At 46.7% G+C, this 23,457-nt stretch overlaps 1 protein-coding gene across 3 annotated transcripts in view; it reads left to right on the top strand.

Annotated features, from left to right (window-relative positions):
• SLC1A2 (solute carrier family 1 member 2) overlaps positions 1–23,457 on the top strand; it is a 144,596-nt gene that overhangs the window by 25,390 nt on the left and 95,749 nt on the right. Inside the window, exon 1 of one of the 3 annotated variants that reach the window (XM_059139803.1) lies at positions 22,011–22,113. The exons of the other annotated variants lie outside the window; for them this stretch is intronic. The gene's annotated coding sequence lies outside the window, so the exon portion shown is untranslated. Of the gene's footprint in view, positions 1–22,010; positions 22,114–23,457 lie in introns of those variants that run through there. 3 annotated transcript variants of the gene reach the window in all.

Genomic DNA, 23,457 nt, shown 5'->3' with positions numbered 1-23,457 from the left:
GTTTGACCCATTCCTGCTCAGGTAATCCTGCCCACGGATGAAGACAGCCGTCTATGGTGACTGGTTGACCAGGAACAGGTTCATAGAGCAGTTCTGTGAGAGAATGGGGGAGGCCACTGAAAGAGGAAAAGTCAGAAAGTGTATGTTTGAAATTTATGGAGATATACATGGCTAACCTCATTTTTATTTTAAAATAAGAAGCACAGGGCGCCTGGGTGGCTCAGTGGATTAAGCCTCTGCCTTCGGCTCAGGTCATGATATCAGGGTCCTGCGATCGAGCCCTGCATTGGGCTCTTTGCTCAGCAGGGAGCCTGCTTCCTCCTCTCTCTCTGCCTGCCTCTCTGCCTACTTGCGATCTCTCTCTGTTAAATAAATAAATAAAATCTTCAAAGAAAAAAAATAAGCACAGCATGTTAGTCGTGAATAAGCTTCTCAGAAAGTAATTTTAAGACAACTTATTGAACCTTTCTGAACCTCAGTTTCCACATATATAAAATGGGTTTAGGAATAGAATTAAATCGGGACACCTGGGTGGCTCTGTCGGTTAAGCATCTGCCTTCCATTCAGGTCATGATTCCAGGATCTTGGGATCGAGTCCCGAATCGAGCTCCTTGCTTAGTGGGAGTCTGTCTCTCCTTCTGCCTGCTGCTCCCCCCGCTTGTGTGCTCTCTGGCAAATAAATAAAATCTAAAAATAAAAATAAAATAATAGAACCAAATCTCCGAGGGGTGGTTTTGAGGATAAATTCACAGAAAGTGTGTGGAGCTGCTCCTGGCACAGCAAGCCCCTTGCTCGGTTCGCTGTTGTGATAAAATGATTGATCTCGAAGTCATGTATCAATATTTCTCCGATGTAGCCAGATCTCCTGAAATCTATTAGGATATTCAAAACACAACCACTTCAAGCTGGTTTTATTTTCATTTTCACGGGTAAGCAGTGATTGTCTTTTGCTTTCTTCTTCAAGAAAGTGCTTGAAGCTGCCATCCAAGTAATACCATCTGCCCGTCTTCGCTTTTGTGTTGAGATTTGGTTGACACGAACATCCCTGAATCTTGTGGCAGTGGTGGCTGAGGGCGTCCACGTCTGAAAATATCTAGAAAATGGATACGTTTTAAAAGAGACAGTTGCTCTTCTGAGACAGTGAACGAGTGAGGCGTGAGAGGAGGCAAGATGGCTGGTGTATTCCATGGAGAGAAAAGCCTGGTGGTGTGAGAGAAATGTAGCCAGGAGCATAATGAAGGCCCAGAGAAAGTTTTCACAGGTGCTTCTACGGCTTCCTTTCTGTCTTCTCTGCCTAAATTCTTCAAATTCTGATGAGATAAATTCCTCTTCGGTAACGATTTAAAAAAAATAAAAGATTATAGAAGTCTGGTTAGAAGATGCTAAGAAGAATCCAGGGAACCAGACAGGAATGAAACCAAGCTCTGTGTCTTTGAAGGAACACACCCGGGGGAAGAGCCAGTCAGGAAAGCAGGTGGGCTGGCCTGCTTCCTGTGGAACTGGCCTTCCAAGATAACTTACAGGTCCCCAACAATGGATCTTTTTTTTTTCCTTTTTTTTTTAGCATCTTTTTGAAAATTGTGTTATGTTAGTCACCATACAATACATCATTAGTTTTTGATGTAGTGTTCCAAGATTCATTGTTTACGTATAACACCCAGTGCTCCATGCAATCTGTGCCCTCCTTAACACCCACCACCAGGCTCACCCATTCCTCACCCCCCTCTCCTCTAAACCCTCAGTTTGTTTCTCAGAGTCCACAGTCTCTTCTGGTTTGTCTCCCTTTCTGATCCCCCCCCCCCTTTACTTTTACTTTCTTTCTCCTAATGTCCTCCGTGTTATTCCTTATGCTCCACAAGTAAGTGAAACCATATGGTAATTGACTCTCTCTGCTTGACTTATTTCACTCAGCATAATCTTCTCCAGTCCCGTCCATGTTGACACAAAAGTTGGGTATTCATCCTTTCTGATGGAGGCATAATACTCCATTGTATATATGGGCCACATCTTCTTTATCCATTCGTCCATTGAAGGGCATCTCAGCTCTTTCCACAGTTTGGCTATTGTGGCCATTGCTGCTATGAACGTTGGGGGTGCAGATGGCCCTTCTTTTCACGACATCAGTATCTTTGGGGTGAATATGGTGAAATTGCAGGGTCATAGGGAAGCTCTATTTTTAATTTTTTGAGGAATCTTCACAGTGTTTTCCAAAGTGACTACTCCAACTTGCATTCCCACCACCAGTGTGAGAGGGTTCTCCTTTCTCCACATTCTAACATCTTTTGTTTCTTGCCTTGTTAATCTTTGCCATTCTAACTGGTATAAGGTGGTATCTCAATGTGGTTTCAATTTGGATTTCCTTGATAGCTAATGATGATGAACAATTTTTTCTGTATCTGTTAGCCAGTGGATCTTTAAGGTGTTGGGAAAAGACCATTTCACTGCCAGTTATCCTCCTCTGCAGGGTCCTCTGCCTGGGAAGAATGGGAGGCATACCACTTCAAAAACTGTGGGCTTTAGAACCCAACAGACTAGCTGTGTGGCCTTGGGGGAAATGCCTAACCTCTCTGAGCCTCAATGGGCTCATCTGAGGAAAGAGAGACCATCGTATTTTCCCAACAAGGTTGTCATGAGGATGAAAGGAGAACCACTCTGTGACACATCTGTCATATTGTAGGCCCTCGAGTGTGAGTCCACTTCTGTCGGTTGAACAAGCTGTCTTCTTCCTAATTTATACAGGGGAGGGCAGGGATGGCCTGAGCTGGGAGATTTACTGGCCTAAGTTATAAGTTAGAAAGGGGTGAAGGGAAGAGCTTTCATTTCTGCATATTTCTATTTCACTCTCATTAGTTTCCTCTGAGGCCCATATATGGTATGACTTGTCAGTCCTTCAGTATGTGGCTATCCTTGTATAAACCACGTATTTCCAGGACATTTAACCAAGTGCCTTTCTGTAAGCAGATAGTTATCTGTTTGGCTCTCAGTAGCGTAGGGAAAGCCATGTTGTCCTGAGACTCTGTAGCTGGGGGCTTCCTGGCCGTGGCATATCACCTTGACCTCTCTAGGCCTTTTTTCCTTGTTTCATATGTAAAATATGAGGTTGATGATTAGGTTGTTTTTTTTTTTTTTATGGCCTTTGATCTACTTCTATTTTTATTTTTATTTTTTCAGCGTAACAGTATTCATTATTTTTGCACCACACCCAGTGCTCCATGCAATCGTGCCCTCTCCAATACCCACCACCTGGTTCCTGGTTCCTCCAACCTCCCACCCCCTGCTCCTTCAAAACCCTCAGAGGTGATTAGGTTTTAAAAATCCTTTTACATAACCCCCAATTCTGTGGCTCAAGCCCTCAGTTCTTTGTATAATTTTCCAGTAGCACCAGTAGATAAATGGCCTGACTTCTGGGATGGTGTTTTTCTTCCCTAAAGTTGGTAAATCTGAACATCCAGAAGTTGGGACAGTGAAGAATGGGTCACAGTGGCCAGTATGCATCTAACTCAGCAGGCAAGCTAGCTTCAGTGAAGAATGTGGGTTCTCTAGTCCACTGCGCCCAAAGCTGAAACTGTCGGAGACTCAGGATTCTTGGATGCAACACATGTTGTCATTTCGAGTTATGCCCCGATGCTGTGCAGATGGCCTCTGGGTTGGTCCTCCTTATTCGAGAAGGAGGAAGGGCCTACTCACTTGTCTATACATGACTTTTCTAAAACTCACAGGATCCTAAGGATGAGATCAGAATTCGGACAAACCAGGAAAAAAGCCACATGGATGAGAAAAATCATATCCCACGTGGGATCTGAGGTCATCCAGAGTTTGGCAAATAAAGGTTTTAATACATTTCTGTTAAAATATTTCTGGTATGACTCTGTTGTTTCAAAGAATCATTCCCAGCTCAACAGTCATCCAACCACTGGTCCAAACTGCATTTAACAAGAGAGCTTCTATTAGTTTTTTATGTCTTGTTCTTGGATCCCATGAGATTTGTGTACCTGGCAATACCATGTTCTCCTTTTTTGTCTCGTGTGAGTGCATTTTTTCTTTAAAGCAACCAGATAAGTCCTGAGTGGGACAGTGGAGGAAGATGATGGGTTATTACTAAACTTTATTGGGTTGTGGCAATACAGTTTCTCAAAGGTCTTCCCCCCCTTTTTAAAAAGATCTTATTTATTCATTTGAGAGAGAGAGAGCATGAGAGAGAGAGAAAGAGAGAGGACAAGCAGGGTAGAGGGCTAGAGGGAGAATCAGACTCCCTGCTGAGCAGGGAGCCCAATGTGGGATTCCATCCTAAGACCCTGGGATCATGACCTGAGTCCAAGACAGATGCCCAACCAACTGAGCCATCCAGGTGCCTGCCAGTGGTCCCTTTTATCCCGTTGACTGTCAGTGCTCCAAACATGCCACTGGACAGCTGCCTTCCCTTCAGCCCTAAGAAGCTCCATGGGTCTGGTCTAGAGGGAGATGTCACTAGTGAGATGGTATCATGCGGGCCACGCCTCAAAACACTAGCACTGCTCTCTGGAATCCAACTGGGCACATTCAAGCACAGTCTCTGCATCAGGCCCTTTGATAGGTGTTAGAAAGAAGTAAGATAGGGTGTTTACTTTTAAGTGGTTTGTACCATTAAGAGAGCAACAATGTGTACAGAACATACCCTACGCCAGGCATTGTTTTAAATGCTTCATGTATGTTCATGTGACATTTAGAATGACCCCAAGAGGGAGGTAGGATTATTATCACTCCTGTTCTAGATGGGAAAGTGAGGCACAGGAAGTTAAGTAACTAGCTCATGTATGTAGCCTGCGAGCCGCAGGGCCCGAATCCAGACCCAAGCAGTTGACTCGAGTCTGGGCTCCGTCCCCCAGCTCATAGGTTCCTTTTCTCCGAGGACCCCAGTGACATTATCTCCTTAATCCTTGTCATCTTTTTCTTCAGTCTGCTCTCTTTCATAACACAGGTTAGAAAAATAACGTTGCTCAAAGCAAAACAAACAACAAACACCTTTCTGTCCAGAAGGCACAAGGCAAAAGTCTAAACAAAAAGTAAAATCACTCATCATCTCATTCTGGCTCTCATTTTAGTTTATGTCCTTTCAATCTGTGCGATTTGTTATTTTGGTCGATATCTACATTTTCAAGTCTGCGCTTTCCATTGAGGATTATGTCAGGTTTTCTTTTTCTTTTTCCCACTATATTCTTTTTCGATATAACTCTCATGACTTCATTGGCTTGCGTGTTTTGAAATCATAGTTACACCAGACATTGACATCAGTCCCTTCTTGCTGGGCATTTAGATTAGCAATCCCTTCTTGCTGGGCATTTAGGTTACTTCTGACGTTTTATTGTCCTAAGCCACACTGTCTTGCACATCTTTGTATATACTGTTTTTTTAATATACATTTGATAATTTCCTTAGGTGGTTGGAGGATTTTAACTTTTGTAATGTTTAGGTGCAGAAAGTAGAATCAGATTTCAGAATCAGGTTTAAATGGACCATCTAAGTTCTTTTCACTTCCAGAGAGCTGGAAATGCTCACCATAAGTGTCTGAAGCATGTGATAAGCCAGTCATTCCTCTTCTGCCTTTTTTTTTAAGATTTTATTTATTTATTTGACAGAGGGAGATCACAAGTAGGCAGAGAGGCAGGCAGAGAGAGAGAGGAGGAATAGGCTCCCTGCTGAGCAGAGAGCCCAATGCGGGACTCGATCCCAGGACCCCGAGATCATGACCTGAGCCGAAGGCAGCGGCTTAACCCACTGAGTCACCCAGGTGCCCCCCTCTTCTGCTTTTTAAGAGAAACGGGAAGACTTATGATTTGGGGCTTTTGGAATTATAGGACATCTTCTTCCCGACAAATGGATTCATGATTCCAGCAAAGGTTAACGAAACCAAGACATAGCTGGTCTGGTTGCCTCTTCTCACCCCGCTTGAAGAATCACCCAGTGGGATGACGGAACATCAAACACATGAGGATCAGGAAGACAATAGAACAGGTTGAACAGGAACTTTGCAGACATGGAAATACAGAGAGACTGACAGGCCAGGAGGGAAAACACAGTGTGAGGTAAATGGAGGTAAAGGTCTGTCAAGCAACAGACGACTCCATGGAAGGGGCCCATTCCCAGTGGGTGACTTTGCAGCTATAGAGAGCTGAGTCTGAAGCCTTACTTTCCTTTTGAGTTGCTGTGTGATCTCACATGAGTTATTCAGTCTTTCTGAGCCTCAGTATCTTCATCTGTAAAATGGGCACGTTTTAGTTCTTGCTTCACAAAGTAGTTGTGAGTCTTTAATCGGATTGTGTGAGCAAAAGTTTAACAATTGTGTGTTGGCTGCTTTGTGCAAGGCAATGGACTATACCATGTTTGTAGGTTTGTCAGCATCAACATCACTCGGTGGGGGGAGGGGATTATGTGGGTCAGTGCTTGCACGCTGTTGATGACCATGCAAACCGTTCTGCTTTTTTGGGAAAGATAAGAATTTAAAAGGTGCCATGTGACATTTATGAGGAATGAATGTTACACTTTATCTTCCTGAAGCCCAAGGGAGGCTTGTCTTGGAATTTCCCATCTGCTTTCTGAGGCAAATGAGGAGAGTTTGGGGGCCTCTGCTGAGGGGCTGGTGTCTGCTTCAACAATAGGGTGGGCATGACTGGAGAGGCTTATGGCTTCTACTTCAACATTCCTCTGGTGTTTTTTTAAAAAAATTACATTTAGAGCTCGCTCTGTATTAAGATTCTTTGGGGGGCTTTCCTCAAAGGGAAAGAAGGGGGAAACTTTATTGGCTCAGGTCCCTGGGATTTCTAGGGAGTCAGTGGTCACAGACAGAGCAGGATCCGGGGCTCACATGCTGCTATTGAAACGCTGTTTCCCCTTCCCATCTCTTGGCTGGGCCTTCTTGGGCATCTTTGTTTCAGGCACCAACGTGTCTGGCAGCCCGAGGCTTACAGCATCCTCTCAGGTAATGACCCCAGCGATAACAAGTGCCTCATTTCTGCTGCTTCCAGGAAAAGGCCCAGGGAACCATCTCTTGAGCTGGATGTTGCTGGAGTCGCACCCCCATTCCTGGGCTGGCCATGGGTTGTCTGGCCAGATCTGGATCCCTGCATTCACCTCTGCAGAGCCAACAAAAGGGGGGAGGGTGTCCCCAGTGGGATGCTTGGAAGACATAAAAGCCAAGAAAAGAGGGGAAAGGAAGGGAGGGAGGGAGAGAAGAAGGGAAAAGGAAAGGAAATACAGGACTTCTACAAACTCCTACGTCTCTCGTAATTAGGTGCCTTACACCTGCGCTCTGCTGTGCTGAATCCCGGCTTTTATCCACGACTTTTTTTCTTGTCTTTTCCACCTACACCCCGACGTCTGCGTGATTTTAAAGACAAGTGTTGCTTTTCATCACCTCGGCTTCCGCGGTTGCTGTGAAGCCCGCTTCTGGAAGCTCAGGGTGTCATTAGTAGCATACCAGCCACCCCGTGCCGCTTAACGTCTCCCTGCAGACTCTAAAAATACCCAGAGGCACTCAAACAAACAGCGAGGCGCTGTATGCGCAGGCGCAGGCTCATCCCGCCGGCCAGGTCTCTAAATTGCCTTAACACCGCTGCTGTCTGGAGAGCCATCAGCTCACAGGGCTCTGTCCTTTATTTTTTACTTTTCCTTTTGGCTCACCTATGCTGCTGTTGATGCAGAGGAGAAAGAAAAGGTTAATGATGCAACAGAATTGACTGGAGGAAAGGGAAAGAGGGAGACAGACACCAGGCTTGGTCCCACTGTGTTCGCCGCTTGGTATAGACCTGAACTAGGATGTGTCAAGAGATCAGACCAGTCCAGGGAGCTGCAAAGATTAGCTGGGATTTAAAATAAAACTCTTTAACAGGAGGTCACCTAGAATAACGCTCACGTATGTATCCGTGAAGAGGCCTGCGGACCAGATCCAGAGAAGGTTAGTGCTTACAGATAAGCCCCAGGGCCACAACCTGGGGTGGTTTTTCAAAGGCGAAGCAAAAATCGGTCTCCTTTCTGTGGAAGTCTTAGGTGCAGCTGGGCTCTCCAGGGAACCGAGGTCTTTCTTGTGTCAAGGAGGGTGTCCCATTTTATGGAGCCGAGTTGGCGTCACCTGTCCTGTGTCTAAGAGTTTGGGGACCTGCCTGGTGCTGGTTGTCTTATCAAACCCATGAGCACTTGAGTTTTTTGAAACCTGGCCAAGGGATTAAATGATAACATTCGATGGGTTATGAAAATATGTGAGTCATTGCAGATGTGACCTTTTAAAGATTGCCTGCAGAAGTCAGATGTCTCCTTAACAAGGTAATGAACCTGAACCCAAAGTAAGCATGCAAGTGAAGTCTTTTGCTATTGTGCTTCAGTGGAATCTATTAGATGTCCCTCGTGATCATCATGGAAAGGTGAAAGAAAACACACAGCTTTTTACCAACTCTATGGATGTGTGCACTACAGGGAACATTTGTTTTAGCTATTGGGGACTGCCACGCGATGAATAGATTGCCCAGAAGTCGCTCTCAGAGCAACCTTTCAGCTGGCTGGTTTTATGGCAGGATTCTGGGATTTAAATTAAAAAGTTAAGCCTTGCAGGGTAAGCATGAGTAAGTTCTTGGGACAGAATGTACTCAGCATTGTTTCCATCCATACATGAGTGGAGGAAGCGTATGTACCCTGGACATATGCTTCTCATTGGAAAATGCGATCAAATGTCTCTCTCTGGACTGGCTCTCCAGGAAAGTCTTTGGCACCTTCTCAAGCCTAAAGTGAAGGCTTCTAAGCTCCCAAATTGTTAGGTGGTCTCTACCAAGGAACATGTCACAGGCTCTTTGTGGGTGGGAGTTTGCTCTTTGTGGGTGGGAGTTTGCTCATCTAGGATTCCATGTCTGCCTTCTTTAAAAAAAAACCAAAAACCCAAAACAAAAAACAAAAACAAACCTGCATTGTTTATTTCAGAGGAAATTCCTAAATGTGGCAGAAGCTTTGACTAGTTTTGTGAATCTGGGCAGCTGTAATCACAGTGTTAGTAATAATAGCAGCAGCTGTAACAAGAGCTGACATTTCTTTTTTTAAGATTTTATTAATTTATTTGACATAGAGATGGAGAGATCACAAGTAGGCAGAGAGGCAGGCAGGGGGGGCGGGGGAAGCAGGCTCCCTGCCGAGCAGAGAGCCCTATGCGGGGCTCGATCCCAGGACCCCGAGATCATGACCTGAGCCGAAGGCAGCGGCTTAACCCACTGAGCCACCCAGGCGCCCCAGAAAGACCCCTTTTGTCCTCCACCCCCAGCCCCCGCTCTTCTCAAACACATTTGAGAGCTTCTTGTTTTATGCTAAGCGATTAAACTTCATGGAAAAGAAGTGGACTGTTAAGAGCTGCTCATAAAGACACACGTGGCCCATGCCAAGTGGGAAAGGGGAGCTGTTTTGGAGAGAAAGATTTTTCCCAAACCCTGCTGGGTGTCTGACAACCTTAAACCTCTTCAGCTCCGTCAGCATTAATGTCCTCATTTTGTGGCCTTTCCTCTGTTTTTGGGCGAAGATGTGTGATAGGCAGCAGAGAGCTGCTTTAAGACTGCGGTCTTCCCCGGAGGCAGTGCCCCCCGAGTGTCCTGCGTGTCATCATCCAAACAGCGTTTCAGGATAATCAGTCCCTGAAGTAATACTATGCAAAGGCATCAGGTCCCTTCCCCTCGAGCCTGCGTCTTAGGATCTGGGGAATCTGTCCTTTCCTAAATTCACGTATTGCTTTTTCCTTCCAGACTGTGGAATCCTAAACCAGGACTGGAATGTGTTTTGGGGATTGGAGGCAGGGGTATTACTGATTATATTTCCAAGTGTGAAATCAGTGGACTCGGGTTGGATGGAGGGGAGTTTGCCTGGTTCCGTGTGGCTTTGTTCTTCTGGCTGAAATGACTAAGGGAACTTCCAATTGCAATGCTGGTTTCGTGCGCCCCTGCACAGGTGTTTTCATTTAGAAATACCCATGTCATGAAACAGCCTGGGAACTGGGTTTCTTTTCTTCTTCTTCTTCTTTTTTTTTAAATTAACATATAATGTATAATTTGTTTCAGGGGTACAGATCTGTGACTCATCTGTCTTACACAATTCACAGCCTTCACCATAGCACATACCTCTCCAATGTCTATCGCCCAGCCACCCTATCTGACTCCAAACCCCCAGCAACCCTCAGTTTGGTTCCTGAGATTAAGTCTCTTACAGTTTGTCTCCCTCTCTGATTTCATGTTGTTTCATTTTCCCTCCCTTCCCTTATGATCCTCTGTCTTGTTTCTCACATTCCTCACATCAGTGAGCTCATATGATAATTGTCTTTCTCTGATTGACTTATTTTGCTTAGCATAATACCCTCTAGTTCCATCCACGTCATTGCAAATGGCAAGATTTCATTTCTTTTGATGGCTGCATAGTATTCTGTTGTATATATATACCACATCTTCTTTGTCCATTCATCTGTTGATGGACATCTAGATTCTTTCCATAGTTTGGCTATTGTGGACATTGTTGCTATAAACATTCGGGTGCACGGACCCCTTTGGATCACTACATTTGTATCTTCGGGGTAAATGCCCAGTAGTGTGATTGCTGGGTTGTAGGGTAGCTCTGTTTTCAACTTTTTGAGGAGCCTCCATGCTGTTTTCCAGAGTGGCTGCACCAGCTTGCATTCCCACTAACAGTGCAGGAGGGAACCCGGGTTTCTTAAAGAAAAGCCCACCTTGGAATAAAGGGAAGGGATGTTTGCAGTTTCCTAGATAATTTAGATCATGTGGATCTCCAAAATAGATGACTGAGGTCAAAAAAACAAAGAAAACAAGCAGAACAAGGGACGCCTGGGTGGCTCAGTTGGTTAAGCAGCTGCCTTCGGCTCAGGTCATGATCCCAGCGTCCTGGGATCGAGTCCCACATCGGGCTCCTTGCTCCGCAGGGAGCCTGCTTCTCCCTCTGACTCTGCCTTCCACTCTCTCTGCCTGTGCTCGCTCTCACTCGCTCTCTCTCTCTGACAAATAAATAAATAAAATCTTTAAAAAAAAAAAACAAACAAACAAGCAGAACAAACAAAACAGACCAACCAACAAGCAGAAACTACTCTGCTTGTCCGGGGTGTAGATGATCTGGATTTGATAAACGTGACAGGCACGATCATTGGGATGGGGCAAAACCTGCATGAATATGCCCGCTCTAACCTGTCTTTGAGGGTTACTTTTCAGGGGTCCCTGAGAGGAGGTTCATGTCGTCTTAGCTGCTGGATGATTTTTTTTTTTTGAACCATGCATTTTTTTTTTTTTTTTAAACCAGCATTCCTTGGATGCAGGAAGAATGGAGGGAGCCTGGGCTTCACGCATCTAGAAGATCTGGGCTTACATTCTGGTGTGGCTACTTAGCCTTTTGATTAGGCCACCTTTCTGGGCCACAGCTGCCTCATTTGCATACAGAGCTGTCACCACGCCCCTTTGATATTGATCAAATGGAGCCGCGGATGTAGAGCATCTGGTTGGTAGTGTGGAGAGGATTAAATGAGCTAATGCAGGAAGAATGTTTACTGCCTTGCTGCACATAGCTGGCGGGAACCATGCCTTTGTTTCTTCTTTACCCCGTTGGCTGCCAGCCCTTATGACCCTCATGAAGACCCTTACGTCTCTCTGGCCTGCCAGTTGGCCCATGTGTGCCAAACCTGCCACGTTTCTGGAAGCTCACCCCTGCCTGCAAAGTAGTTCCTTCAGCTTCCAAGTGATCCAAGCCTTTCCTGGCCAGCGGCCCTTGACGTGTGGGGGTCGAATAAATTTGTAGAATAGCATCGCTGAGGATTTGAGTCCTAGAGAAAGACAATAGAGTCACATCTTCAAGCACATGGAAGTAATCTGTTCTTCTGAAGCAGACCCAGGCTCCGAAATCGAAGTGCTGCCAGCTTTTTGGGTGGCTGTTGTTATTCACAATTTAAAACAGAGCTGATGCCGAATCAAGATGAATACTTATTTGCACAAATAGGGGGAAATAATATAATTATAAAGATCAATGCGTTAGTTTCTAAACTGAGAATGTCAGTGGTTTTGATCCTCCCGTCATTTGAAAGTTTAGTTTGTTTTTTCAACACTGAATTAAAAAAATTTTTTTAAGATAATTTTAGACTTAAAAGAAGAATTGCAGAAGTAAGACAAAAGTTCCCAGGTGCCCCTCTCTTGGCTTCCTGTAATGGTCACATTTCACACAACCACAGAACATTGGTTAAAATCGAGAAATTAACTCTGCTCCAATACAGTTAGCGTAGAACTATTTTGGATTTTCCTAGTTTTCCCACTAAGGTCCTCTCTCTGTTCTGGGATCCAGTTCAGGGTCCCACAATGCACTCAGTTCTCTTCTCCTCCCCAGTGGCCGTTGCTTAGGTCTTTCCTTGTCTCTCATGAACTTGACATTTTTGAAGAGGACTGATTGGTTACTTTGTAACACGCCTCTCAATTTGGGATCATCTGATAGTTTCTCCATTCCTAGCCTTTTAGTTGACTGTTCTGCATATACTTTGGTGTCCAGGCTGGGGATCCAGTGACAAAAATGGAAACTTCAAGTCCTAAGAAATTATCGACTCATTTCTGAGACTAGCCTGGCTGGTTATTATAGATCCTGGAGGTTAAGAATATAGTCTTCAGAGCCAGAGGACCCGAGTTCCATTCCTGGCTCTGAGACTTACCTGCTTGCTGTGTGACCTTGTGAATGTTACTTGACCTCTCTGTGCCTTGATGTGCTCACCTACAAAATGGGAATGATCTAGAATTGATTTCTTAGGGTGCGGGTGAAGATTAAGTGAGTTAAGGCACAACGTACCTAGAGCAATGCCTTGCACAGAGTGATCACTGAGCATCTCTTAGCTGTTACCATGGCTGCATCCTCAGGAACCCCACCCCAAGTCCGGGTCCAGTGACCTCCTGATGTCACTCCTCAGATCTGCACATTCAGGCATGGCTCTGACCACAGTGATGAGTTTGCAGCAGTGCCCTGGGGTTTGGGAACACAGTCTTCATGTCCCATCTAGAAAACCTGTTTCCATGGTAGGATGTTGAATCTGGCCTGCCAGGGCCACATGCAAGTTCAGTCTCCAGGGCCTCCTGGCTGTGTGCTTGTTGCATCCAGATGCCCTTTCTGTCCTCTGCTTTTCTGCCCCTTTTGTTCTACATTCCCCTGGTGGCATCCTGTCTTCACCTTGTTCCTCTGAATTCACACAAGGCAGTGAGGCAGTTGGATTGTACACCCAGCTTCTCTAGAAGGACTGGCTGGGCTTAATTCCCATCCTCACACTTAAAAATTTACTTAGCTCTCTGTGCTTTATCATTATTATTATTATTATCTCTAAAAGGGCTAATGTTAGTAATTATTACCGTTAAGTTGACCGAGGCTTAAACATTCTGTGAGTCACCACCGTAAATGTTACCCCTATTGTTCTATTTAATCCTCATCACATCTGTGTGACATAACTATTTGCATGATCCCATTTTACAGATGAGGAAACCGAGAAGCAGAAAGTTTAAGTAGCTTGCCCGAGATCACAGAGCTAAGATATAGAGCAGTCGGGATTCAAACCCAGCCTGGCTTTGGAACCCAGATTCTTGCTTAGTAGGCCCGTGGCCACAAGGGGTCTCAGAGGGTTTCTGCGGGGGTTAAATAAGATCATCTGTGTAAAGCACTTAGCAAAGTGCCTGGCTTAGAGTTAATGCTCAGTAAACTTTAGCTATTATTAATCCCATGATCTGATTTCTGTGGCTCCTGGTTCACATGATTCTGGGATGCAGCTTCTCAGTATTTGTTCACGGACCTGGTGCTCTGCACATTTGAGCGGTGGGCAACTGGCCCAGTCCCCAGACCAGTGTACCCTCTACCCATGCTGTTTTAGCCCTATAGCCCCCTGCATAGCCGATGGGATCACCCACAGCCCCCTACCTTGATACAGCTGAGCCTCCTGTCCTCTTATCTATTTCCAATCTACTCAGTTTCTGGTGTTTTCACTTTTCTTCTGCTTAGTTTCCCCTGGTACCTCCAACCTTTGCTTTTCTTCTCTGTCCTTGGTTTTTCGGGCTTCTTGCCCTTACCCACAGGCTGGCCTCATGCCTGCCCCAGACCAGCTGCTTCCTGTCCCCATGCTGGGTCCCTGGGATTTGTCGTGTGGCACAGTCTGGTCCAGGTCCTTGTGACTGGCCCCCCTGCTGGGTCTGCCCAACTGAGAAGGGGCTGTTCTGGAAATGGCAGTCCTTGGCCGTGGGCCTCGAGGGCTGAAAGAAGGGATTCAAGGAGAAAAGAGTGCAGAAGGACAGCTGCAGGAGGGACAGGCGGGAGGTGGCCAGCATTTTGTTCTCTGGTCCCGGGACGCCCTTTCCCTCATTCTGTGACTGGAGGCCCTTCGTGTTGCCCTGCGCTCTGTGCCAGCCATTGTGCATGCGAGGAGGCCTTCGCCAAGCCCCGGACACAGCCTAGGTGCTGCTTCGATGGGTCCCGGTGCTTCTAGACCCCGCAGGCCTGAATCTCTGACCGCGCTGTAAGGCGGGGAGACGTCCTAGGCAGAGTCCGGGTGCTCCAGCCAGACTGCCTGGGCTTTCATCCCCAGCTCCCAGGTGCTAATGAACTCAGGCAAGTTCCTGAAATCCTCCAGGCCTCAGTTTCTTCATCTGTAGAATGGAGCCCTAAGGGCACCTTCCTCACAAAGTGGGACCTGAGACTCTGCATTGGCATCTCCCAGGGGATACTTGCTTAAGCGTCCTTTCATTAGCAAGAAGTTGGGCACATTAAGGGAGCTCATTGGACTTCTGACAATTCGGTAAAGAATGAAAACTACAGAAGTGATGCCTCTGGCGTCATTGACATGGTGCCTCTCCGAAAGCACTCAAGTGAGGTCACGGAGTCTTCCTTTGCAAAGATTGCTAGGCATCTTTGCCAGATTCTGGGACTGATTTGCTGGGACTAAGAGAAACAAGGTCACAGGTTCAAATCCAGCTTCTCAGGAGACCAGGCGGCTGTGTTTGCTCCGAAGTTGTAGACTGTGTCTCAGTAGCCATCGGCCACTGTAGTCGTACAACAGGGCGGGTGAGGGAATGAGAGGGATCCTCGGGAGACCGAGGGCTGAGGTTTGCTGACTTTGCCACCCAGTGAGGGCGTGGTGCAGCAGGACTCAAACCCATGCTTGGCCGGCTAGAAGATCTGTGCTCTCGGTAACTGAGCCCCATGTGGTCAGGATCCAGGCAGACGATAGAGCCTCACCACAGGGGTGAGCTGGGTGCTCCATGAAATGAGAGATGATTTCAGGGGGCACAGGAGATGACTAGAGGAGCACTGATGGCAAATTCAGGGATGTCACATCATATGGTGAGAGGGTCATTTCCTTTTTGAATTCTTTAAACCTTTTTGATTAAGACAAGGCTTAAACAGGTGCTGCTGTGTTTTGCTGCTGACCCCAAACCTTTCAACTTCCCTTTAAATTTGTGTGTGTGTGTGTGTGTGTGTGTGTACACAGCATGCTTAGTATGGAGCCCAGTGCAGGGCTTGAACCCACGACCCTGAGATCAAGACCTGAGCTGAGCTGAGATTGAGAGTTGGATGCTTAACCGACTGAGCCACCCAGGCGCCCCTCAACCTCCCTTTTAAACAGAGAGGGGGCAGGTGGCAGAAGACTCAGCAAGCAGACCTAGTTAAAAGTCATTGAACGTGTTCTTGGTCATGCGCATTTTCGTGACCCCCCCTTCTAGTTGTCGGTGCTACTGGTTTTCCATGGATTGAAGTAATGCAGAAATTCCTCTAGGGATGCACACGTTTAAGGACAAAGGATTGGTTAGCATTAAGCACTAGTAAGTAACGGATAGCCGAGATGGCATTCAGATATGGCAAAAATAGCTGTGTGGCCTCTGTGAGTGACCCGGGCGTGGGAAATGCTGTGACAGACCGTGAGGACGGTCCAGCCTGATGCCTGATAGCACGTGGTGCACACGCAATAAATGTCATGGACAGAGGAAAGGGGGAGGGCAACTCTCGCTTCTGACATGGGAGTAGGAGAAAAGAAATGAGCCATTTGCAAAGTGGATGAGACAGACTTTCCCTTGAGAGTTTGGGCCTGGACTTCGCTTGTTCTCGAGGCTGATGGATCCAGTAGGGGATGGAGAAAATGAAGTTGGCGGTGGTCCTCGGTGAATCAGAGGGCGAGTGCCGGGAATGGAGCATGGTTCTCAGGGTCAGATTTTGCAATGAAGGGGGCAGCTCCAGATGAGGGGAAGGGATTTTCCCTGAGGTCGCCTGGCCACTGTGTGACTAGTGCTTTCAACTGTCTCTTGGCCCTGCACAAGGCCCTGTGAGCTACAGAGGAAGAGAAAAAAGTAAATAATCATCTCCCAGTTCAAGGAGACCCAGGCTATGCTGTACGATTTTGCCCTCAGACAAGTACCATTTGGAAGGTAGATAGCCTGGGTCTCCCATGACAGAGTCAGTCAGAAAGGTCCCCCAGGAGTGACAGGCCCTGTATCAGTCAGCTCTCACCAGGTTATGTTTCTGTAATAACAAGCCCCAAATCTCTGTGGCTTGCAGCTACAAAGTCTCCTTCTTGTTTCTGTTACATCTGGTTGCAGGACACCGGTTGCAGGTGTCCTCCCTGTATCCCCCATACGGGACCCTGGCAGAAGATGCAGCCCCGACCTGGGTTGTCCCTCTCTTGTAGCAGAGAGAGGAGAAGAGCCATGGCAGAACTATGAGAAGGTTCTCGATGCTGCTTCTGGGAGAGATCATGTGTTCCTTCTATTCTGTGTTGGTCTGGGTTCCTAGGAGAAGATTCTAGATCCTAGAAGTGGGGAAGTGGAAGGCAGCCAGGTGAAGGCAGGGTGTCAAGTCTGCTACCAGTGTGGGCAACTCCTGTTTAATCCCATGGGAGAAATTCACAGAGATGGGACAAATCATAAGCTCAGTTGAATAAGGGAGCTGGTATATTTATACATCCAAACGTGCCCATCATCGACTGAGGGTTTTAATTCCCCAGCACTTCCGGCCTGTGTGGGGGCAGAGAAGCCTGCTAGCTTTTGAGAAAGTCCACAGGCACAGAGACGCAGTGGCTGGCAGGTGGAAGGTGCTGGAGTGAGAAAGGTGGGCGGGGCCACCCCGAGCATCTGCCACATGCTATTGGCCAAAGGTAACTGCAAGGCAAATCGTGTGTTTAGGGATGAGGGAGGTATACTCTTCCTTCAGAGGTGTCGCAAATATCTGGGGACCAAAGCTCAAGTTGCTGCAGGTCGTGAGCCCTGTGTAGGTGTGTGGCAAACTCTTCAGTCAGCAGTGTGGGTAGGGCCGAGAGCCACCACCGAGGTAGACCAGGAGCCTGACCTCAGCATCACTGACATCTTGGGCTGGATAATTCTTTGCCCTGGAAGGGCTGTCTTGTGCATTGTGGGGTATTTAACAGCATTTGTGGACTGTGCCCACGAGGTTCTGGTAGCACCTCCTACCACTAGTTGTGACAATGAGAAGTGCCTCTAGACATTGTCACATGTCTCCTAGGGTGCAAAACTACTCCCGTGGAGAACCCCAGACATAGATCATACACACGTTGCTAAATCCCAAATAACTGAAATAAATTGTGGGTTCCTGGATAGAGTAGCTCACAGCCTAATGGAGGACCTTGTGTTGCAGTGGTTCAAACTATGTAAAGAATCCAGAAATAGAGCAGGAGTGGGAGCCGTCTGTTCTGCTGAGGGGAACGGATGGTCAGGGAAGGCTGTATGGAGTCAGAGATAGCTAAGCAAGGGTTTTTTTGTTTGTTTGTTTGTTTTAAAGATTTTATTTATTGCAGAGCACCTGGGTGGCTCAGTGGGTTGAAGCCTCTGCCTTCGGCTTGAGTCATGATCCCAGGGTCCTGGGATCAAGCCCTGCATCGGACTCTCTACTCGGCAGGGAGACTGCTTCCCTTCCTCTCTCTCTGCCTGCCTCTCTGCCTACTTGTGATCTCTCTCTGTCAAATAAATAAATAAAATCTTTAAAAAAAAAGATTTTATTTATTTGAGGGAAGAGTGTGGGGGGATGAAGATCAGAGGGAGAAGGACAAGCAGACTCCGTGCTGGGCTCAGAGCCTGATGCGGGCTCGATTTCATGAGTCAAAATCAAGAGCCGGATGCTCCACCGACTGAGCCACCCAGGGGGCTGCTTGAGCAAGGTTTTGAAGGATGAAGCGTTTTCCAGGCGAGTCATCACCGTACACGGAAGGTGAATACAGTCTGACGACCGGAGTGACTTGGGAATGCTGGAATAGCTGCTGGGAAGTGCTGACCACAGGGTCCTCTCACGCTCAAAGTGGGGCTGCAGGACGGTAATTAAACCAGCTTACCACGTGCTCAATCGTGTGCGAGGAGCAATGCCAAGGGCTTTGCGGCTCTTAGAGGAGGTGCTCAGTGGCACAGATACAGCTCCCCCTGAGAGAGACCAGAAAGGCCATTGCTCTATTATCTTGGTCAAGAGAGAAGACCGGGGATTCCTAGTCTCCGTTGGCTTCATTTCTTGTACCATCCACTGTGTTATTCTCAGCGCAGTGTCACACAAAGAAACTGGACACACTTTCGTTATTAGCCTCTCTGCCTCAGTTTCTACGTGAGTTACATGGGGATCAGCAGGTTTTCTCTCTTGCCAGCCTCATGGTCTGGCACCAACCAGACAATGAAACTACCAAGTGTTGCTTGTGAGTTCGGCTGGATCTGGTCTCAGTCCTGCTGTGTCATCCACTGGGTGGAGACATCTCTGACTCCACTTTCTCATTTTCCCACCTGTAAGATGGGCATAATACCATTATATACATATATATGTGTATATATATATTTATGTTATGCTATATAATATTATAATAATATAATGGGTATAATACCATTATTATATTACATTATATATACCATTATATATATTATATTATATATACCATTATATATACCATTATATATAATACCATTATATATTATATTATATATAATACCATTATATATTATATATTATATTATATTGTATTATAATACCATTATATATATAATCATGGGATTGTCTGGAGGACTCAACTGTGTGATGCCTGCAGGCTCTCAACCCTGCCCCTGGCACATAGTAAGCATAAATGACGGTCATGACTGCAATTATTACAAAATAGATTGAATTTGCAGAATAGCTCACTTGTATCGAATGCATGCTATGCTCCAGGCACTGTCGGACTTAGGGGTCTGTGTATATTAACCTATGAGTACAACAGGTACTGTGATTATCTCCATTTTGCATAAGGAGAAGCTGAGGTACAGAGAAATATGTACAGCTTGTGAGTGGTACTCAAATGCCAGCAGACCATCCTAGTAAGAAATTGCCTTGTTGGATTGTCCAGTGCCTGGCGTTTCCCTATAATTTCTAAAGAGATCAAGGGTTTTGTTATCGAGTTCCTTTCACCAGATTTTCAGAGCCAAGTTAGCCATTCTGGGTAAATGAACTTTTCTCCCTGTTGGCGGAAGGTCCTTAACACACATACAGAATATTAATAAGAGGGTGAGTGGAGATTTATTTTTAACCACAGTATCTGAGCTGGCTTCTCAGTGCACGTCGACTTGGGCAAATGAAGACTCACCCCCAACTGACCCCTTCCAGAAACGTCTGTGAGAGCAACACAAAGGGGAACTTTCAGCTGCTTATCTTCCCCTACGGCTCCCACCCATGGCCACCCACGGCCCCCCCAGAGGCCAGCCTCCTGCACACCGGCCCCAGAACAGCCAGGCCTTTGTCTCCTCTCCCTCTGGGTCGGGGACACCCATGGTGCTCTTGGTGTCAGAGGGAGCAGAAGGAAGGAAAGATGGGGGTGCTCCTCTTGTTCAAAGGGGGCCTACTAGGGGCCGAGACCATGGCTGGGGTTTCTCGGATCTCTTCAGCTCGGGCCCTGGTTCCAGGCCTGGGCAGCCCTGCGTCCTGGGGCATCACACTCTCCCTCTCGCGGCCGCGTCTATAAGGTGGAGATAAGAGCCCTGTGCAGAGCGGGGCTGGGAGCTCTCAGCCCAGAGCACTGGCCAGGGGCGTGCCCGGAAGGCTGGTTCTTCTGCTGGTCCCGTGCAAGTGCAGTGAGATCTGTGGGAGATGCCCCCGTGGGGACTGGCATCCTGTGGCCCTACCGCCTGAAAGGGATCCTCAGGGGCCCTCTGGTTCTGGATCCCGAATTTGTCTGAAACTCTCTGACGAGCCCCTGTTTTACAAATGACCCAAACTCTTGGCAACCCAGAAGAAGCGGTCTCTGTCGCAGCCTTGTTCTCGTTAGCGTGTCCCATGCTCCAGCTGGGCCCCCTTCCTCGCTGCCAAGGAACAGCCCGCGGCCTGCCTCCCCCTCAGACATCCACAGGGCTGCAGCAGCCTCAGAACATTCTGAGGCAGAATGGGAGCGCTGCGCCGGCTACGTCTGACTAATTGAGTGGTTGGTTGTTTGCTCCTCATGACTCTCTGGAGACAGACTTGTACCCGCCGTGCCTCCCCCAAGCCCACCCCTACCTCCCCTCCTTCTCATCCCTTGTCACATATTTGTGCCTTGTGGTGTGCCGTTTCTACTGAGGTAGTAACTCCAGGGAGAGACAGGGCTGTAGGGCGGCCATGGGCACAGCAGCAGGGCTGGAGTCCGAGCTCTGCCATTGAGCCACTGTGTGAACTTGGGCAAGTTACCCAGCCTCTCTGTGCCTTCTCCTGAAAGGAAGAGAGGGGGGTCATAGTCGTGCCTGCTCTCTGGAGTTGTGGAAGGATATAAACAGGCCAGACACCTGGAAGGCCCCCCCTTCGAATGGGCCCGGCACATAGGGAGTCCTCCATGAAGGTTAGTCAGTGTTACTATCCTACGGGGATAAATGTCACCAAGACAGGATGTAGGTGTGGCAACTAGAAGGACGTCAACATAGTAGTCCAGGTTCCGAGGGGAGCTGAGATCTTGCTGTGGACTCTGCTGGCAGCTCTCAATAGCAGGGCTGTTCAGAGGACATTAAAGGCTCATAAAGGCAATGACTGCTTTGCCTAAGAAATATTCACGGGATGGGGAGCCTGGGTGGCTCAGTTGGTTGAATAACTGTCTCTTGATCTCGGCTCAGGTTTTGATCTCAGGGACATGAGTTCAAGTCCCATGTTGGGCTCCCTGCTGGGTGTGGAGGGTACCTTAAAAAAATTAAAAAAAAAAAAAAAAGAAAGAAATATTTGTGGGACCAATCAATAATGGTGATAATAAATAATCATAGTTACCATGTGTTGCATGCATTTGTATGTATGCTGACTCATTTAATTTTCACAACAATCCTATGAGATAGTATTATTACTATTTTGAATGACATATTTGAGGCTCAGAGTTGTTAAATAATCTGCCCAGCAACACCTAATTCATGAATTGAGAAGTGGCACTCTTGTCCATGGGACTGGTATTCAAATCTATCTCAAAACAAGTCGATCTTCCAATTTATGTTTAATTAGAAGACAAAATAGAGGTTCCTCAACAAAACCCATGAATAAAGTAAGCTGTAGAATGTTTAGAATTTAAGCATAGAGAAAGGATTGGAAGGCCAGAATATCTCTGGACCTTAAAAGGAGTAGGTTTCTTTCATTTACATTGGCAACTAGAAATTAAAGACCCAGTACTTTGATGGGTCTGGGTTAAATGTCCGGGAGCAAGGCTGCCAGGGATGAAGTTGTTAGTGGTCATGGGTGCCTACAAGGCTGGAAGATGGCGGCGAGGAGGTAGCCGAGAAAGGATCGTCGGGTAACTCAGCAACTGGCTCAGGGCTCTGTGGGCAATCTGTTGGGAGAACTACATGGAAGCTGCTGTAGTTCTTGCTTAAGGAGAGGAAAGGGACATCCGAGAGCCAAGATGATCCTGATGCGGTCTTTGACTCCCATAATTATGCAACATTCAAATAAACACTTAGCGACCTTGAGCTTTCCAGCCAACTGACAACAGTCAGTAGGACAGTGTGTTACTCCTTTGACATCAGAACATGGGCTAGGTAAACTTTAAAGCACCTGACAGATTTTCCTCTGAGGTACAGCAGGACCGGGATGGAAGACAGAGCTGGCTGCGGCGCTAGGGGGCCAGTGCGTTCCTGGAGAGGAGATTACGGTCAGGTCAGAAATCTTGGGTAGGGTGGGGGTGGGCAGGGAGGGGCGATGGGAAGAAGGAACTCACCATACTCCTGGAGAAAAAGGAGAAATGGGAAGGTAGCACAACAGGTTAGTATAAAACATTCATTACAGCCTCCTTCGGTATGACAGTTAGCAAGGACGCCTGCTTTTCCTAAGGACTGAAGTAATGGGAGCTTCCTCTCTCGAATCAGCTTCTCTCTAGACATGTAGTTTTGGAGAAAGGAAGAGTAACCACTGGGAAGCGTAATTGATTTATCAGAAGAGCGGTTGGCTCTGAAAGGACTTAGGATGGTGAGTAAAATGCACAGGACCTTGTACCCCCATGCCCAGTAATGAACAGGCACTGATGCTTCTTGATGAATGTGTATTGAGTGAGTCAATGAATCAAAGCCTGATATTTATATCTTCCCATATGCAATTTCCCCCCTTGAAATCTTGTTTAAGTAACACATCCATGAGGTGGGTAGTCATGCGTTGAAAAAGTTGTCTCTTTTACCCAAATCATCAAAATTATCAAAATTGTCAAAATCATTAAATCATCAAAATCCAGATGGAATTTCATCTTGAAGAACTTCAGCACCCAGAAGTAGAGGATCTCATCCTTAATGAGTACATCTTCTGCATTCAACCCCAGACTCTGCCTAGAGGTTCTAATGGTCCCTGTGTTCAGCAATTACTGCTGAAGAAACTGGTCCAGATAAAAATCCATGGGGAAAAAAAAAACAAACAAAAAACCATGAATCCCAGCTCCACCATTTCTACCCTGTGCGAAGCTATATTTCCGTTTGCAAGTACGGAATAATGCGAATGACTTCATTAAGATGGTACTGTTGACCCTTAGCCCTGCTGTAAAAGCTCTTGGGTCCGAATATTCAAAAGCAAACATGCACACGATAGTGCACTGTTACTGGTACTCAGTGTGGTGGAAAAGCCAGCAGGCTTGGTTTGCGTGGCGGGAAGGTATTTTCTGATATTGCTAAATACAGAAGGTATTTCGTACAACATTCTGCCCTGCGAGCCTGGTAAATGTTTCTCCTTCTTGCGGCACAGAGTGTAGGTGTTACAAAAACGATCAACTTCTTTCTGTTTCTTCCCTTTGGATTATTCCTTTTTATCCCTCCAGAGTTGGAGAGAAAATGACTGAATATCATTTGTATCCATCGAATGCTCCTTGGGAACAGGTGGAGGGTTTATCCGAATTGAGATAATATTCAGATACTCTATCCTTTTAAATGTCAATTTCTGTTTTCAGAAGCCCCAAAAGATGATTGAAAAAGAGTAATAAGCCAAATGAAGTAGAAGCTGCTGATAGCAAGAATTCAGGAA

Source organism: Mustela lutreola, chromosome 1, assembly GCF_030435805.1.
Source record: "Mustela lutreola isolate mMusLut2 chromosome 1, mMusLut2.pri, whole genome shotgun sequence".
NCBI lineage: Eukaryota > Metazoa > Chordata > Mammalia > Carnivora > Mustelidae > Mustela > Mustela lutreola.
Note: the sequence above shows the minus strand (reverse complement) of the source record. Positions and strands in the feature narration are given on the sequence as shown.